This window comes from Heteronotia binoei, chromosome 6 (assembly GCF_032191835.1).
Source record: "Heteronotia binoei isolate CCM8104 ecotype False Entrance Well chromosome 6, APGP_CSIRO_Hbin_v1, whole genome shotgun sequence".
Classification (NCBI taxonomy): Eukaryota; Metazoa; Chordata; class Lepidosauria; order Squamata; family Gekkonidae; genus Heteronotia; species Heteronotia binoei.
The window spans coordinates 142,272,025-142,291,059 of record NC_083228.1 but is presented as its reverse complement, the minus strand read 5'-3'; the positions used below and the strand labels follow the sequence as shown (position 1 = coordinate 142,291,059).

The window sequence follows — 19,035 nt, the reverse complement described above, 5'->3', positions numbered from 1 at the left end:
TGTTCTTATGTGACTCAGAGTGTTGGACTGGATGGGCCACTGGCCTGATCCAGCATGGCTTCTCTTATGTTCTTATGTGACTCAGAGTGTTGGACTGGATGGGCCACTGGCCTGATGCAACATGGCTTCTCTTATGTTCTTATGTGACACAGAGTGTTGGACTGGAGGGGCCATTGGCCTGATCCACCATGGCTTCCCTTATGTTCTTATGTGACACAGAGTGTTGGACTGGAGGGGCCACTGGCCTGATCCAACATGGCTTCTCTTATGTTCTTATGTGACACAGAGTGTTGGACTGGAGGGGCCACTGGCCTGATCCAACATGGCTTCTCTTATGTTCTTATGTGACACAGAGTGTTGGACTGGAGGGGCCATTGGCCTGATCCACCATGGCTTCCCTTATGTTCTTATGTGACACAGATTGTTGGACTGGAGGGGGCTTTGGCTTGATCCAACATGGCTTCTCTTATGTTCTTATGTGACACAGAGTGTTGGACTGGAGGGGCCATTGGCCTGATCCAACATGGCTTCTCTTCCGTTCTCATGTCTGGGACAGTGACGCTCTGTATTCTTGGTCTTGGGGGGGGGGCACAGTGGGAGGGCTTCTGGCCCCACTGGTGGACGTCCTAACGGCCCCTGGGTTTGGGCCCCTGTGTGACCCACTGGCCTGCGCCAACATGGCTTCTCTTCTGTTCTTCCCTTCTGATTGGCTCCCTCGGGGGTGGTGGGGGTGGTCTCCTATGCAAAGGAGCTCCCGCTGCAAAAGCAGCCCTGGGACCTGGCAACCCTATGGAGCACCAGCCGCGTTTCATTCCTCCGGGCAGCTTCTGCTCAGGCTGGACGCGGCCGGCCCGGAGGGCGCCCTGGAAGCGGCGGCTCTTAGGCGGGCCCTGGAGGGCGGGCGGGCGGGGCAGGGGGCGGCTCCCGGGCGGCGGGGCAGAAAAGGCGCTGCGGGCGGCTGCGGGGCGGGCGATGGAGGAGGCGGCTGCGGGCTGCGGGGTCGGGGCGCGCCTGGCGGCGCTGGTGGAGCGGGCCGGGGGGCGGCCGCGGCTGCTGCTGGTGGCCGAGCGGCGGGCCGGGGAGGCGGCGCCGCGGGCGCTGCTGGAGAGCTTCGCGCGGGACGTCTTGGGCGAGGGCGAGTGCGAGGCGGGCGGCGGCGAGAAGGGAGCCGGAGCCGGGGCGCCCGGGCGGTGGGTGGGGACTCGCCCGGGGGGCGCCCGGCGGTGGCCCCGCTGCCCTCTGGCCTTCGTGCTGCTGCGGGGGCTGCCCGGGCAGGCGCGGCTGGTGCGGGAGCTGGCGCGGGACGTGCGGGGGCAGCTGGCGCCCTGGGCCGCCCTCGTGGCCGTGCTGGTGGTGGCCCCGCAGGAGGCGGCGGCGGCAGGCGAGGCGGAGGCGGCCCGCTTGCGGCTGGAGGCGCTGCTGCGGCGGGCGTGCGCGCGGCGGCGGCCGGCCCAGCACGAAGCGCTCCAAGCCGCCCTCTACAGCCCCGGCGCCCCCCACGCCGCCGCCCCCGTCCGCCTCGCCGCCCTCCGCGCCCTCCGCGCCGCCCTCCAGCTGCGGGCAGGTGCGTGCCTCCCTCCACCACTCCCCTTGCCAACCTCCCGCCAAGCTCCCGGCCTCCCGCTGCACGCTCGGGGGGTGGGGGGTGGCACGGATTTAGAGCTCGCTTCCCACCCCTCCCCACCCCCCGAAAAGAAAACCTCAAAGCGCTTTTCAAATTATAGTTCCCACCCCCCTTGGGTTGGCTCACGACAGCCCTGCGAGGTAGGACGGGCGGAGAGCATGGACACTGATCTTCCCAGGATTCGAACCCGGAGCCTCCAGGACACTCTGTCTGCTCCAATGCAGCTGCCTCTCTTGAATTTCGCAGGGCCCCTGTGTTCAATTCTAGTGCAGGGGTGGCCACGGGTAGCTCTCCAGATGGGGTTTTTTTTTTTTTTTTGGTCTACAGCTTCCATCAGCCCCAGCCATTGGCCATGCTGGCTGGGGCTGACGGGAGTTGTAGGCAAAAAACATCTGGAGAGCTACCCTTGGCCACTCCTGTTCTAGTGGGTCGCCTGATGGTGCTTCCCTGTGCAGTACTACATGGGAGGTTTCTGAAGTTCCTTTAACTGCAGAGGCTATGCAAATATGGGAGAAAGGAAGTAGAAGGTGTTGAGCGCGTCCTTCTGTATTGCGATGAGGGCTTTTTTTGAACGCCGTTCCGGCTGGCTCGGGGTCAGGGGTGTGTGGCCTAATATGCTGGGCTTTTTCTACCCCAAAAGCCCTGATTGTAATTATTACTCTGACGTTCGTGTGAAGTATTCAGACTGGTTGTTAGCGGATTGAATAGGCCGATCTGATAACTATAAATCCCTTTGTCTTCTTCCCTTGGAAAACGCTGTAACTACTGAAACGGCTTTTCTTGTATCCGGCTTCAAAAAAGCGTGAAACTGTTGCGACTTTTTTTGTACCCGGCTTCAATAAAGCGTGATTGGCGTTAATTGTATTAAGTACCCCTTTTGTCCTGTGTACTTCTCAGTGCGTTATGCCAATATAGGTGGTGTTGGTCGTCGTTGTAGCGGGTCTCCATATCCGTCTGAAGCAGCGGAACAAAGTTGGAGCAGGGCTGGATTAACAATTAGGCCAAGAAGGCACCGGCCTATGGGCCTCTGCGCCTTTAGGGGCCCAGGGCTGGCTTTCTCCCACCCAGTTCCCCCCCTGCCAGCACGCGCAGCCAGCAACCAAGCTGCTCTTTGCCTGATTGGCCTTGTGCGGCTGCTGCTGGTGTTGTCGCCAAGTTTGCCTCTCTCTGCCTCTCCCTCCAACCCAGCTTTGCCAAAGGGGCTTTTGAGAAGGTGGCTGCAGCGGGGTGGGCGCTCTAACTCTGAGCCTCTGTATTAGGAGATAATTTGTGAGGGGGTCCCCCCAAAATTTCGACTTCCCTGCGGGCCTCCACACGGTTGAATCCGGCACAGTCGGGGGTACCTTTTAAGACCACGGCAAGGTTTATTCTGGGGTTAAGCCTTTGTGCACGAGCACGAAAGCTTTATACCAAGAATAAAAAAGGGGTTGAGCTTTAAAGGTGCCACCTTTATGTATTAGATCGATGTATAGAATAGTTGTATTTTTATTTATGGCTTGTATTTATGCGGTTAACTGCCCCAAGCCCCAATAACTGGGGAATGGGGCAGGAGAAAATTGAAATAAACAAATAAGTGCTTTGGCCACCACCGTTCATCTCCTCTGCAGCTGGTATCAGCCTATCTGCTAAGGATCTGTAAAGCCCATTTACTTTTTTGTAGAATAGAACTTGTGTGTGTGAGTGCTATGGATTAGTCAGCACCTTAAAGGCTTGCGGGTTCTGTTTTAACTTTTCACGTGCCGCTTAAGAGTCAGTTTGGTGTAGTGTTGAAGTGTGCAGACTCTTATCTGGCAGAACCCGGTTTGATTCCCCACTCCTCGACCTGCAAACTGCTGAATGGCCTTGGGTCAGCCATAGCTATCACAGGAGTTGTCCTTGAAAGGGCAGCTTCTGTTTGAGCACTCTCAGCTCCACCCACCTCACAGGGTGTCTGCTGTGGGGGAAGGAGATATAGGAGATTGTAAGCCACTCTGAGTCTCTGATTCAGAGAGAAGGGTGTGGTATAATCTGCATTCTTATTATCCTCCTTCACCTTCTCCTTCTTCTTCCACATGTTTTGCATTCTTGTATCCTCCAGCAGTGTGGAACAGGGTTAAGCGAGACTTCAGAAGCATAAGTTTCCAGAACTTGGTGTTTGCTTTGACAGATGTTTACCTTTCTGGGGCAGATTTATTCCAAAGTTTAGTATTTCCAGAGTGCCCCCAGTTTGAAGAAAGAACTGGAATTTCTAGCTTGCTTATAGATACTTTTAGCAAATTCTGTCTCTGGCCTGTGTACTTTCCTTGACTGGATTGCGTTAGTTCTTCATCCTGTTTTGCTAATCTGTCAACCGTATTGAGCAGGTTGATTCTTCGTTCTCATTTAGTCTTACCCATGCCCTGTTATATAATACCCGGGTTTTACACTGTAAGAAGCTGAGTGAGCTTTCCAGCTTTTAATGTACCACCTCCCTGTTTTCCCATCCTTCAGTTGGTCGTAGCTTGCAGTTGGTCACAAGAACATAAGAGCCCTGCTGGATCAGATCGGTGGTCCATCTAGTCCAGCCTCCTGTCTCACCCAGTGGCCAACCAATTCCTCTGGAGGGCCAAAAACAGGGCAGAGAGGCCAAGGCCTTCGTAAGAACATCAGAAGAGCCCTGCTGGATCAGACCAGTGATGGCCCATCTAGTCCAGCATCCTGCCTCATACAGTGGCCAACTAGTTCCTTTGGAGGGCCAACAATAGGGTATAGAGGTCAAGGTCTTTGTAAGAACATCAGAAGAGCCCTGCTGGATCAGACCAGTGAGGGTCCCTCTAGTCCATCATCCCATCTCATACAGTGGCCAACCAGTTCCTCTGGAGGGCCAACAAGAGGGTGCAGAGGCCTTCATAAGAACTTCAGAAGGGCCCTGCTGGATCAGACCAGTGGTCCATCTAGTCCAGCATCCTGTTTTACCCAGTGGCCAACCAGTTCTTCTGGAGGGTCAACAACAGGGCAGAGTGGTTGAGGCCATCGTAAGAACATGAGAAGAGCCCTGCTGGATCAGACCAGTGAGGGTCCATCTAGTCCAGCATCCCATCTCACATAGTGGACAACCAATTCCTCTGGAGGGCCAACAACAGGGCAGAGTGGCAGAGGACTGAGAGGATCAGTGCCTCTGAATGTGGAGGGTTCCCTCAGCCACTGCGACTAATAGCCATTGATAGACTTAAAAAGGTAAAGGTAGTCCCCTGTGTAAGCACCAGTCGTTTCCAACTCTGGAGTGACGTTGCTTTCACAACTTTTTCACGGCAGACTTTTTTACGGGGTGGTTTGCCCTGGCCTTCCCCAGTCATCTACATTTTCCCCCAGCAAGCTGGGTACTCATTTTACCGACCTCGGAAGGATGGAAGGCTGAGTCAACCTTGAGCCAGCTTCCGCTGGGATCGAACTCAGGTCGTGAGCAGAGGGCTCCGACTGCAGTACTGCAGCTTTACCACTCTGCGCCACGGGGCTCTTTCATGATAGACTTACCCTCCATGAATCTATCTAATCCCCCTTTCAAGTCCTGTGGCCATCACTACATCCTCCGGCACCAAATCCCACATTTGAATCACTCCTGTGTAGAGAAGTCTTTCTTTTCTCTGCCCTGAATCTACATCAGCTTCTTTGGATGTCCTTTGTGTTCTAGTATTTTGGGAGAGTTCTCTTTGTCAGCTTTCTTAACCCTGTGGATAATTGTATAAATCTCTATTGTGTCCCACCTTCTTCTTCTTGGGGAGGGACGGTGGCTCAGTGGTAGAGCATCTGCTTGGTAAGCAGAAGTCCCCAGGTTCAATCCCTGGCATCTCCAAAAAAGAGTCCAGGTAACTAGGTGTGAAAAACCTCAGCTTGAGACCCTGGAGAGCCGCTGCCAGTCTGAGTAGACAATACTGACTTTGACTGACCAAGGGTCTGATTCAGTATAAGACAGCTTCATTTCTTCTTCTTCTTCTTCTTCTTCTTCTTCTTCTTCTCTTCTTCTTCTTCTTCTTCTTCTTCTTCTTCTTCTTCTTCTTCTTCTTCTTCTTCTTCTTCTTCTTCCTAAAGAATAGCTGTAATTAATGTTCCCTCTAAGCTGCAGAGACTTGTGAGCAAAAATTCTACTTTGTGAGCGACTGGCATTCAAGTTGTGAGCTCGTGCATCAATTAGTGTGCTCTGGGGTCATCCTTCCGGAGCTAAGACGCAAATGTGTGAGCTGGAGGTTAAAAATCTGTGAGCTGCCTCACGCTAACTCAGCGTAGAGGGGAACACTGGCTGGAATCCATGACTGCTCATGCTGGGATAAACCAGACAAGGGGTTAAATTGCCGTGTGACTTGTGTTTAGTTTTGCTGTAACCAAAGTCCAGGGTCAAAGGACCTCGGAGCCTCCCTTGCCTGGAAAATCCTCAGAGGCTGCCTGAAGCTGGCTGTGATTTAACAGCTCTTTCTGCCACCAGCAGACTGATATGATATTGAACATTGGGAAGGTGGTTAACCCTTTCTTTGCCACCTTTTGCATAGGAGGAACCATTCCTTGTGTTAAAGGAACGTGCTGTGTTATAATGGAGCAAATCTGTGGAATCCAGTCTATGGCTTTGCTAGGAAGAAACAAGAACAAAATTTCTGAGATCCATTTTGCAGGCTTCTTTCTTCTTTCTTTCTTTCTTTCTTTCTTTCTTTCTTTCTTCTTCTTTCTTCTTTCTTTCTTTCTTTCTTTCTCTCTTTCTCTCTTTCTCTCTTTCTCTCTCTTTCTCTCTCTTTCTCTCTCTTTCTCTCCTTTTCTTTCTCCTTCCTTCCTTCCTTTCTTTTTTTCTTTTTTCCTCTCTTCTTTCTTCTTTCTTTCTTTCTCTCTCTCTCTCTCGCTTTCTTTCTCTCTCTCTTCTCTCTCTTTCTCTCCTTTTCCCTTCCTTCCTTCCTTCCTTCCTTCCTTCCTTTCTTTCTTTCTTTCTTTCTTTCTTTCTTTCTTTCTTTCTTTCTTTCTCTCTTTCTCTCTTTCTCTCTTCTCTCTTTCTCTCTTTCTCTCCTTTTCCCTTCCTTCCTTCCTTCCTTCCTTCCTTCCTTCCTTCCTTCCTTCCTTCCTTCCTTCCTTCCTTCCTTCCTTCCTTCCTTCCTTTCTCTCTCTCTCTCTCTCTTTCTTTCTTTCTTTCTTTCTTTCTTTCTTTCTTTCCTTTCTTTCTTTCTTTCTTTCTTTCTTTCTTTCTTTCTTCTTTCTTTCTTTCTCTTTCTTTCTTTCTTCTTTCTTTCTTTCTTTCTTTCTTTCTTTCTTTCTTTCTTTCTTTCTTTCTTTCTTTCTTTCTTTCTTTCTTTCTTTCTTTCTTTCTTTCTTTCTTTCTTTCTCCCATTGCCTGGTCCTTTCCGCTGGAGTTGCCGGGGATTGAACCTGGGGCCTCCTGCATGCCAAGCAGAGGCTCTCCTGCCGAATAACACGGCCTCTTTTCTCTGCCGCGCTTTTCTGCGTCGTGCTGCAAGCACGGAATTTGTGGCAGGGTATGAGCTTTTGGGAGTCACGACTTGACTTCGTCAGATATCCGAAGGAGTGAGCCGCGACTCACAGAACCTCCTCCCTTGCCCCAAATTGTGTCGGTCTTGGCTGGAGTCTTGGCTGTTTTCTTCTGCTACAGACTGAATAACATGGCGGTGATCCATCTTGATATATCTGCAAGCACAGAGTCAATAATAAACTGTCGGCGTGCCTCCCCATCTGTTTACGCTGCCCTTTAACCGTTTAAAAATATTGTTGCTAAAGCAGCTTCCAGCAGTTAAGCAAACACAGGTGTAGCTTGTGTGAGATCTTTGGCCAGACAGGAGAGAAGAATATTTGGCCGCTGCTTTCCCTCCCTCCAACTTTGCTAATGGCAACAGGTAGCTTTTCGGTGACGGTGTGCTGTTGCGGTTAAGAGTGTCAGTCTGGGGGACTTGGGTTCAAATTCCCACTGTGCCGCGAAGTTTCCTGGCCAGCTATACGTGCTCTTGTCCAACCTAGCGTTGCCAACTCTCTCCTGGCCACTGGCAGGAGATGAGCGGAGTGGGGTGGCCACTAGATATCCTGGTTGGGAAGGGAATTGAAAACAAATCAGCCAGTATCATCATGCCCCTGTATAAATCGATGGTGCGGTCTCATTTGGAGTACTGTGTGCAGTTCTGGTCGCCGCACCTCAAAAATGTTATTATAGCATTGGAAAAAGTGCAGAAAAGGGCAACTAGAATGATTCAAGGGTTGCAACACTTTCCCTATGAAGAAAGGTTAAAACGCTTGGGGCTGTTTAGCTTGGAGAAACGTCGACTGCGGGGTGACATGATAGAGGTTTACAAGGTTATGCCTGGGATGGAGAAGGTAGAGAAAGAAGCACTTTTCTCCCTTTCTCACAATTCAAGAACTCGTGGGCATTCGATGAAATTGCTAAGCAGTCGGGTTAGAACGGATAAAAGGAAGTCCTTCTTCACCCAAAGGGTGATTAATGCATGGAACTCACTGCCACAGGAGATGATGGTAGCTACAAGCATAGACAGCTTCAAGAGGGGATTGGATAAGCATATGGAGCAGAGGTCCATCAGTGGCTATTAGCCACAGCTTATCATTGGAGCTCTCTGTCTGGGGCAGGGATGCTCTGTATTCTTGGTACTTGGGGGGGCACAATGGGAGGGCTTCTAGTGTCCTGGCCCCACTGGTGGACCTTTTGATGGCATGTGGATTTTTCTGGCCACTGTGTGACACAGAATGTTGGACTGGATGGGCCAACATGACTTCTCTTATGTGACTCAGAGTGTTGGACTGGATAGGCCAATGGCCTGATCCAACATGGCTTCTCTTATGTTCTTATGTGACACAGAGTGTTGGACTGGAGGGGCCATTGGCCTGATCCAACATGGCTTCTCTCATGTTCTTATGTGACACAGAGTGTTGGACTGGAGGGGCCACTGGCCTGATCCAACATGGCTTCTCTTATGTTCTTATGTGACACAGAGTGTTGGATTGGAGGGGCCATTGGCCTGATCCAACAGGGCTTCACTTCTTTTCTTATGTGACACAGAGTGTTGGGACTGGAGGGGCCATTGGCCTGATCCAACAGGGCTTCTCTTATGTTCTTCTGTGACACAGAGTGTTGGTCTGGAGGGGCCACTGGCCTGATCCAACATGGCTTCTCTTATGTTCTTATGTGACTCAGAGTGTTGGACTGGAGGGGCCATTGGCCTAATCCAACATGGCCTCTCTTCTGTTCTTATGTGACACAGAGTGTTGGACTGGAGAGGCCATTGGCCTGATCCAACATGGCTTCTCTTATGTTCTTATGTGACGCAGAGTGTTGGATTGGGTGGGCCATTGGCCTGATCCAACATGGCTTCTCTTATGTTCTTATGTGACACGGAGTGTTAGACTGGATGGGCCACTGGCCTGATCCAACATGGCTTCTCTTATGTTCTTATGTGACACAGAGTGTTGGTCTGGAGGGGCCATTGGCCTGATCCAACATGGCTTCTCTTATGTTCTTATGTGACACAGAGTGTTGGTCTGGAGGGGCCATTGGCCTAATCCAACATGGCCTCTCTTATGTTCTTATGTGACACAGAGTGCTGGACTGGAGGGGCCATTGGCCTGATCCAACATGGCCTCTCTTCTGTTCTTATGTGACACAGAGTGCTGGACTGGAGGGGCCATTGGCCTGATCCAACATGGCTTCTCTTGTGTTCTTATGTGACACAGAGTGCTGGACTGGAGGGGCCACTGGCCTGATCCAACATGGCTTCTCTTGTGTTCTTATGTGACACAGAGTGTTGGACTGGAGGGGCCACTCGCCTGATCCAACATGGCTTCTCTTGTGTTCTTATGTGACACAGAGTTTTGGACTGGAGGGGCCACTGGCCTGATCCAACATGGCTTCTCTTATGTTCTTCTGTGACACAGAGTGTTGGACTGGAGGGGCCACTGGCCTGATCCAACATGGCTTCTCTTATGTTCTTCTGTGACACAGAGTGTTGGTCTGGAGGGGCCATTGGCCTGATCCAACATGGCTTCTCTTATGTTCTTATGTGACACAGAGTGTTGGTCTGGAGGGGCCATTGGCCTAATCCAACATGGCCTCTCTTCTGTTCTTATGTGACACAGAGTGCTGGACTGGAGGGCCATTGGCCTGATCCAACATGGCCTCTCTTCTGTTCTTATGTGACACAGAGTGCTGGACTGGAGGGGCCATTGGCCTGATCCAACATGGCTTCTCTTGTGTTCTTATGTGACACAGAGTGTTGGTCTGGAGGGGCCATTGGCCTAATCCAACATGGCTTCTCTTATGTTCTTATGTGACACAGAGTGTTGGACTGGAGGGGCCATTGGCCTAATCCAACATGGCCTCTCTTCTGTTCTTATGTGACACAGAGTGTTGGACTGGAGAGGCCATTGGCCTGATCCAACATGGCTTCTCTTATGTTCTTATGTGACACAGAGTGTTGGATTGGGTGGGCCATTGGCCTGATCCAACATGGCTTCTCTTATGTTCTTATGTGACACGGAGTGTTAGACTGGATGGGCCACTGGCCTGATCCAACATGGCTTCTCTTATGTTCTTATGTGACACAGAGTGTTGGTCTGGAGGGGCCATTGGCCTGATCCAACATGGCTTCTCTTATGTTCTTATGTGACACAGAGTGTTGGTCTGGAGGGGCCATTGGCCTAATCCAACATGGCCTCTCTTCTGTTCTTATGTGACACAGAGTGCTGGACTGGAGGGGCCATTGGCCTGATCCAACATGGCCTCTCTTCTGTTCTTATGTGACACAGAGTGCTGGACTGGAGGGGCCACTGGCCTGATCCAACATGGCTTCTCTTGTGTTCTTATGTGACACAGAGTGTTGGACTGGAGGGGCCACTCGCCTGATCCAACATGGCTTCTCTTCTGTTCTTATGTGACACAGAGTGTTGGACTGGAGGGGCCACTGGCCTGATCCAACATGGCTTCTCTTATGTTCTTCTGTGACACAGAGTGTTGGACTGGAGGGGCCACTGGCCTGATCCAACATGGCTTCTCTTATGTTCTTCTGTGACACAGAGTGTTGGTCTGGAGGGGCCATTGGCCTGATCCAACATGGCCTCTCTTGTGTTCTTATGTGACACAGAGTGCTGGACTGGAGGGGCCATTGGCCTGATCCAACGTGGCTTCTCTTGTGTTCTTATGTGACACAGAGTGTTGGTCTGGAGGGGCCATTGGCCTAATCCAACATGGCTTCTCTTATGTTCTTATGTGACACAGAGTGTTGGACTGGAGGGGCCATTGGCCTAATCCAACATGGCCTCTCTTCTGTTCTTATGTGACACAGAGTGTTGGACTGGAGAGGCCATTGGCCTGATCCAACATGGCTTCTCTTATGTTCTTATGTGACACAGAGTGTTGGATTGGGTGGGCCATTGGCCTGATCCAACATGGCTTCTCTTATGTTCTTATGTGACACGGAGTGTTAGACTGGATGGGCCACTGGCCTGATCCAACATGGCTTCTCTTATGTTCTTATGTGACACAGAGTGTTGGTCTGGAGGGGCCATTGGCCTGATCCAACATGGCTTCTCTTATGTTCTTATGTGACACAGAGTGTTGGTCTGGAGGGGCCATTGGCCTAATCCAAAATGGCCTCTCTTCTGTTCTTATGTGACACAGAGTGCTGGACTGGAGGGGCCATTGGCCTGATCCAACATGGCCTCTCTTCTGTTCTTATGTGACACAGAGTGCTGGACTGGAGGGGCCACTGGCCTGATCCAACATGGCTTCTCTTGTGTTCTTATGTGACACAGAGTGTTGGACTGGAGGGGCCACTCGCCTGATCCAACATGGCTTCTCTTCTGTTCTTATGTGACACAGAGTGTTGGACTGGAGGGGCCACTGGCCTGATCCAACATGGCTTCTCTTATGTTCTTCTGTGACACAGAGTGTTGGACTGGAGGGGCCACTGGCCTGATCCAACATGGCTTCTCTTATGTTCTTCTGTGACACAGAGTGTTGGTCTGGAGGGGCCATTGGCCTGATCCAACATGGCCTCTCTTGTGTTCTTATGTGACACAGAGTGCTGGACTGGAGGGGCCATTGGCCTGATCCAACATGGCTTCTCTTGTGTTCTTATGTGACACAGAGTGTTGGTCTGGAGGGGCCATTGGCCTAATCCAACATGGCTTCTCTTATGTTCTTATGTGACACAGAGTGTTGGACTGGAGGGGCCATTGGCCTAATCCAACATGGCCTCTCTTCTGTTCTTATGTGACACAGAGTGTTGGACTGGAGAGGCCATTGGCCTGATCCAACATGGCTTCTCTTATGTTCTTATGTGACACAGAGTGTTGGATTGGGTGGGCCATTGGCCTGATCCAACATGGCTTCTCTTATGTTCTTATGTGACACGGAGTGTTAGACTGGATGGGCCACTGGCCTGATCCAACATGGCTTCTCTTATGTTCTTCTGTGACACAGAGTGTTGGTCTGGAGGGGCCATTGGCCTGATCCAACATGGCTTCTGTTATGTTCTTATGTGACACAGAGTGTTGGTCTGGAGGGGCCATTGGCCTAATCCAACATGGCCTCTCTTCTGTTCTTATGTGACACAGAGTGCTGGACTGGAGGGGCCATTGGCCTGATCCAACATGGCCTCTCTTCTGTTCTTATGTGACACAGAGTGCTGGACTGGACGGGCCATTGGCCTGATCCAACATGGCTTCTCTTATGTTCTTATGTGACACAGAGTGTTGGTCTGGAGGGGCCATTGGCCTAATCCAACATGGCCTCTCTTCTGTTCTTATGTGACACAGAGTGCTGGACTGGAGGGGCCATTGGCCTGATCCAACATGGCCTCTCTTCTGTTCTTATGTGACACAGAGTGCTGGACTGGAGGGGCCACTGGCCTGATCCAACATGGCTTCTCTTGTGTTCTTATGTGACACAGAGTGTTGGACTGGAGGGGCCACTGGCCTGATCCAACATGGCTTCTCTTCTGTTCTTATGTGACACAGAGTGTTGGACTGGAGGGGCCACTGGCCTGATCCAACATGGCTTCTCTTATGTTCTTCTGTGACACAGAGTGTTGGACTGGAGGGGCCACTGGCCTGATCCAACATGGCTTCTCTTATGTTCTTATGTTTTGGAACTCCTGGGGATTTGGAGATGAAGCCTGGGGAGCACGGGATCCTCAGCAGAGCACAATGCCAAGCAGCCCACCCTCCAAATCAGCCATTTTATCCAGGGGAACTAGTCTCTCTAGTCTGGAGAGGAGCTGCAATTCCAGGGGATCCCTGGGTCTCACCTGGAGGCTGGCATCCCTAGTCTAACCTACGTCACAGGAAGATCCAATAATCAGCCTTGTTGGTCTGAAGTATTAGAACAAAATGGGAGTCAAATTGCACCTTTAAGACCAACTTAGATATAAATACCTTCCTTATGACCCAGATAGAGCGCCGTGGCAAAGGGTGTTAAAGCTGCAGTCCTGAGTTCTGCTCACATCCTGAGTTCGATCCCAGCGGAAGCTGGTTTTTCAGGTAGCCGGCTCGAGGTTGACTCAGCCTTCCAAGGTCGGTCAAATGAGGACCCAGCTTGCTGGGGGAGAAGCGTAGATGACTGGGGCAGGCAATGGCAAACCACCCCAGCAAAAGTCTGCCGTGAAAACGTTGTGATTCACAACGTCTCCTCAGGGTCGGAAACGACTGATGCTTGCACAGGGGACCTTTCCTTTCCTTTTGACCCAGGCTTAATACAATATAGTCATTAACAGACATTCTCACATTTTGACATATTACTGTTTTCTTGCTTTTGCGTGGTCATGCTACTCAGATCAAAGGTTTGCTCAATTTGTTAATTTTACTCTTCTGTCGTTGCATCTTAAATTTGCATTCTCAACCACTCCCTACCAGATAATGTTACTATACTGTCATTGGATCTTAAGTTTGTAGCATTTTGCATTCTGAGCCGCTGACTACCAGCTACGTGTGGCTTTGCTCACTGTACCGGATTCCTCGTCCGATGAAGTGTGCTTAGAGAGCGCACGAAAGCTGACGTTCTGAATAAAACTAAGTTGATCTTCAGGGTGCCACTTGATTCCTGTTTTGTTCTCCTACCTCACAGGGTTATGGTGGGAGATAAACTGTGGAGCAGTGTTCCCTCTAAGCTGAGTTGGTGTGAGCTGGCTCACAGTTTCTTCGCCTCCAGCGCGCACATATTTGTCTGAGCTCAGGGAAAACGGCCCGGAGCAAAGTAACTTATGAAGGAGCTCACAACTTTAATGCCAGGGGCTCACAAAGTAGAATTTTTGCTCACAAGACTCCGCAGCTTAGAGGGAACATTGCCGTCGAGTGGTCAGTTCTACAACTGATTTTTTTTTGGTCAGTTTTGCAGCGTGTTTTCTGACATCCGTTTTCTTTCTTTCAGATGGGGTGGAAACGGAGAAGCCGAGACTCCCCGCCTTCTTGAGGTGCTTTTCTTGGGGCAGAAGGAACCAGAAGGCCGCAGGCTGTTTGGGCGAACCGGCAGACGCCTCTGGGGACGGTAGGGCTGCTGGCGGAATTTTGTGTGGGGCGCTAAACTAGGATGGCGCAATATGGGGAACTAGCGGGTCGTATACCGGGTCGGGGGGGTCGGGGTGTGTAATTGGATTCCTGATTCGCTTTCGTTTCATCAAGGTTCTAGTACTCATGGTCAATACTGTCTCCAAGCTGTGGAGTCTTGTGCGCATAAATGCAACTTTTGTGGGCGACTGGCATTAAAGCCGGGAACTGCTGCAGAACCTAGTTTGCTCTGTGGCAGTGAATTCCAGTTTGGTGCGGTCTCATTTGGTCTCATGGTGAGAGCCAGTTTGGTGTAGTGGTTAAGTGTGCGGACTCTTATCTGGGAGAACCGGGTTTGATTCCCCACTCCTCCACTTGCAGCTGTTGGAATGGCCTTGGGTCAGCCATAGCTCTGGCAGAGGTTGTCCTTGAAAGGGCAGCTGCTGTGAGAGCCCTCTCCAGCCCCACCCACCTCACAGGGTGTCTGTTGTGGGGGAGGAAGGTAAAAGAGATTGTGAGCCGCTCTGAGACTCTTCAGAGTGGAGGGCGGGATAGAAATCCAATATCATCATCATCTTCTTCTTCTTCTTCTTCTTCTTCTTCTTCTCTTCTTCTTCTTCTTCTTCTTCTTCTTCTTCTTCTTCTTTGTTTTAATCATCCTTTGGGTACAGGGCTGGATCTGGGCAGACTGGGGTGCTTGGCCCGGGTGCCGACGGAGGGGGGGGGGTGCCAAATTCGGTATGGAGTCGGTTGTATTCTATGGGACCATAAGACAGAATGACCCATAAGGGGGCGTCATTTTGTAATTTTACCCCCTCTCAAAAACCATGTAGATCCGGTCCCGTTTGGGTAAAGAACTTTTTATCCGTTCTAACCCGACTGCTCAGCAATTTAATTGAATGTCCACGAGTTCTCGTATTGTGAGAAAGGGAGAAAAGTCCTTCTTTCCCTTTCTCTAAGCTTAGAGGAACACTGGTTGGAACCTATCCTGATTCGGCAGACTGTAAATGGGCGTTCCACTGCTGGTAAGCAGACCCTAATTGGGTTTCATGTTTTGTCCCTCTGATATAGGTGGCCTGCAAGAGGCAGAAGAAGGGGTCGCTTTGACCAACCTGGCCCCAAATGGAATTTGTGAAGAAGTCTGTGGAATGGCAGGCACTTAGGACCCGGGGTCGAATCTTGCCTGGATTAGACTGGGGCCAGTCATCTCCAGATAATGGATCAGAAGGCAGGATGTTCCCAGCATGCTCTTCCGAGAAGGCAACCGGGACACTTCCGTTATATCTTGGAGGAAGGTTCTTGCCTGATGGGGAAGAATCCCCTTTTCTAGCTCTGTTTTCATGCCAACGATGGATGACTTTTGACCTTTGAGGATTGCGCTGGAAGTGTGTGGAGAGCCCGAGAGCCAGTTTGGCGTAGTGCTTAAGTGCGCGGACTCTTCTCTGGGAGAACCGGGTTTGATTCCCCACTCCACCACATGCACCTGTTGATGTGACCTTGAGTCAGTTATAAGTTCTCACACAGCTGTCCCTTTCAAGAGCTCTCTCAGCTCCACCTACCTCACAGGGTGTCTGTTGTGGGGAGGGGAAGGGAAAGGAGATTGTAAGCCGGTCTGGGACTCCTTCGGGTAGGGAAGGGCGGGATATAAATCCAATCTCTTCTTCTTATACAACGGAAGCTGCGTGTCAGTTTAACAGATGTGGCCGGCCTGGTGCTTCAACTGGATGAACATCTTCATCGTACCATGTCTATAGTTTCTTTGATTTGATTTTTGAATTGTCTGATTGCCTTGTTTGTTTGGGAGGGCCGGTGGCTCAGTGGTAGAGCATCTGCTCGGTAAACAGAAGGTCCCAGGTTCAATCCCCGGCATCTCCAACTAAAAAGGGTCCAGGCAAATAGGCGTGAAAAGCCTCAGCTTGAGACCCTGAAGAGCCGCTGCCAGTCAAAGGAGGGACAGTGGATCAGTGGTAGAGCATCTGCTTGGTAAACAGAAGGTCCCAGGTTCAGTCCCGGCATCTCCAACTAAAAAGGGTCCAGGCAAATAGGCGTGAAAAGCCTCAGCTTGAGACCCTGGAGAGCTGCTGCCAGTCAAGGGAGAGATGGTGGCTCAGTGGTAGAGCATCTGCTTGGTAAATAGAAGGTCCCAGGTTCAATCCCCGGCATCTCCAACTAAAAAGGGTCCAGGCAAGTAGGCGTGAAAAACCTCAGCTTGACACCCTGGAGAGCAGGGGAGGGCCGGTGGCTCAGTGTTAGAGCATCTGCTCGGTAAACAGAAGGTCCCAGGTTCAGTCCCCAGCATCTCCAACTAAAAAGGGTCCAGGCAAATAAGCGTGAAAAGCCTCAGCTTGAGACCCCGGAGAGCCGCTGCCAGTCTGAGTAGACAATACTGACTTTGACTGGACCGAGGGTCTGATTCAGTAGAAGGCAGCTTCAAAATCACTGTCAAAATGTGAAGATTACTCCATCCAACATGAAAAGTGTGTGTTGGAGCATTCAGAAGCATTTCACTTGAACGGAAAGGGATGATTATTTTTTTAAAAACCTTTTCCACTTCTGTTTTCCACTTCTGTTGGTGTTTTCAGCTCAGTTCCTTGAGAACTAGCTTTTTAATTTTTAGTCTAAAGCTAGAATCTATTTTTATTTATTTTATTTACCTTAAATTTGTATGCCGCCCACTCCATACACCGCCTCTGGGCAGCTCACAGTCATAATAATAACAATACTTTATGATTATAAAATCAACACATATAAACAACTTATAATTTAAAACTTAAAAATGGTGCTATAAAATTTCTTACAATGGGGGTTCAGCTTTGTTTTAGCTCTTAGTTCTCTGTATAGCTCTATTGCGTGTCTTATAGGTAGAGGATAATATTTAGCGGCACTAGTTACTGTAGGCCTGCCGGAAAAGGTCGGTTTTACAGGCCCTGCGGAATTGAGAGAGATCCCGCAGGGCTCTCGTGGCCTATGGGAGTGCGTTCCATAAATTAGGGGCTGCCACAGAGAAGGCCTTTGCCCGTGTACAGCATAATCTGGCCTCCCAGATGTTGGCTTCCTGAACGTCGTTTTGTCTAGGGTATATATGGGGAAAAGCGGTCCCTTAGATAGACAGGTTCTTGGCCATATAGGGCTCAATACCAACACAATAGCATTGGAGAAAGCCCAGAAAAGGGCAAGTAGAATGATTAAAGGGCTGGAACACTTTCCCTATGAAGAAAGGTTGAAACGCTTGGGACTCTTTAGCTTGGAGAAACGTCGACTGCGGGGTGACATGATAGAGGTTTACAAGATAATGCATGGGATGGAGAAAGTAGAGAAAGAAGTACTTTTCTCCCTTTCTCACAATACAAGAACTCGTGGGCATTCGATGAAATTGCTGAGCAGCCAGGTTAAAACGGATAAAAGGAAGTACTTCTTCACCCAAAGGGTGATTAACATGTGGAATTCACTGCCACAGGAGGTGGTGGCGGCCACAAGCATAGCCACCTTCAAGAGGGGTTTAGATAAAAATATGGAGCAGAGGTCCATCAGTGGCTATTAGCCACAGTGTGTGTGTATGTATAAAATTTTTTTGCCACTGTGTGACACAGAGTGTTGGAGTGGATGGGCCATTGGCCTGATCGAACATGGCTTCTCTTATGTTCTTATGTTCACAATCTAAGCAACCAGGACCTTGTGGGACCATGCGTAGTAGGCCGTGTTTCTTGGCTCTCCTGCGCAGTGTGAGATACCTGCTCATGTTTTCAAGACTTCAGATCTGTCTCTCGTAACAAGTGAAGTTCGAAGCGTATTTTGAATCTACCTCATCCTCCTCGAAGGAGGATTTCTTCCTTCGTGACCTGTGAGTGGCTGAAAGAGAACGCTACAGAGGAGGAACTGGGCGCCCAAGTCTTGCCGGACTCTGGAGGAATCCAAAACCAAAACCGCTGAGAGGAACTGGAATCCCAGGAAAACCACCAGGCGTCTTTTCTACCATGAAACCTCTATGAAAGAAAGCTCACATTTGCCTTCCAGAAAGCAACATTCAGCTTCACGTAAAGGAGAATGTGTGTGTGGGGGGGTCTCATTACAAACAGCTGCTGTCCCCCCTAATAATTTATGGATCCTGGACTTAATTTAGTAAGGCCTCCAAAAATAAAGGGGGAAACATAACCTATTTTTGCTGAGTTTGAACTCCTTGTTTATCTACAACAGGGGTGGGTAACGTCAGGCCCGAGGGCCGTAAACGGCCCTCAAGATCACTTGGTCTGGCCCTCGGGGCTTTCTGGGCTGAGCCCCCTCTCTTATGGGCATTGTGAAGGACTGCTGCTGGGATATGCAGCTGCTTCAAAGGTCTGCTGGGAGCAGCTGAAGGGAGGGTGGGAGAGCTGGCAGGGGTGGGAGCCAGCTTCCACCAGTTCAATTTGCACATGATTATCCCAGATGGTGTGACCTAATATGCTAATATTAGGGGATGTGGTCTAATATGCATTTGCCTAGGGCAGTGGGTTGGTGTGTGTGTGTGTGTGCTGAATTAGGCTCTTCCCACATGACTTCAAATCGTAAAACAATTATTTGCATTAATTTTGCCGGCCTGAATCGTTCTCCCTCGGCTTTTAAGTTGATAATTTTGTATGGCCCGCGAGTGATGTTATAAATATCCAAACTGCCCTTGGCAGAAAAAGGGTTCCCCACCCCTGATCTACAGGCATACTTGTGGCTGGTGATGCAGTCTGTACATTTTTGTATTCATTATTTGTTATTGATGTATCCGTTTGGACTCTGTTGGGTTTCTCCAAATTTTACAAGGTGTTTTTACAAGGACAAACGACGACACCAGCAACACATCCTACAGTCCTTTATGTACCCCACGCGTTCTAGCGGTTGTATCTTGTTCTTAGAGCAGCGCTGATTTTTTTTATTATTATTTTTGTAGGTCCCAC

The 19,035-nt window shown here is 50.2% G+C and overlaps 1 long non-coding RNA gene across 1 annotated transcript; it reads left to right on the top strand.

Annotated features, from left to right (window-relative positions):
* Positions 1-1,283: 1,283 nt before the first annotated feature.
* Positions 1,284-15,858, top strand: LOC132574487 (uncharacterized). Its single transcript, XR_009555603.1, has 3 exons — positions 1,284-1,564; positions 13,998-14,114; positions 15,185-15,858. It is a non-coding gene; the product is annotated as an uncharacterized LOC132574487 (long non-coding RNA).
* The last annotated feature ends 3,177 nt before the right edge of the window (positions 15,859-19,035 follow it).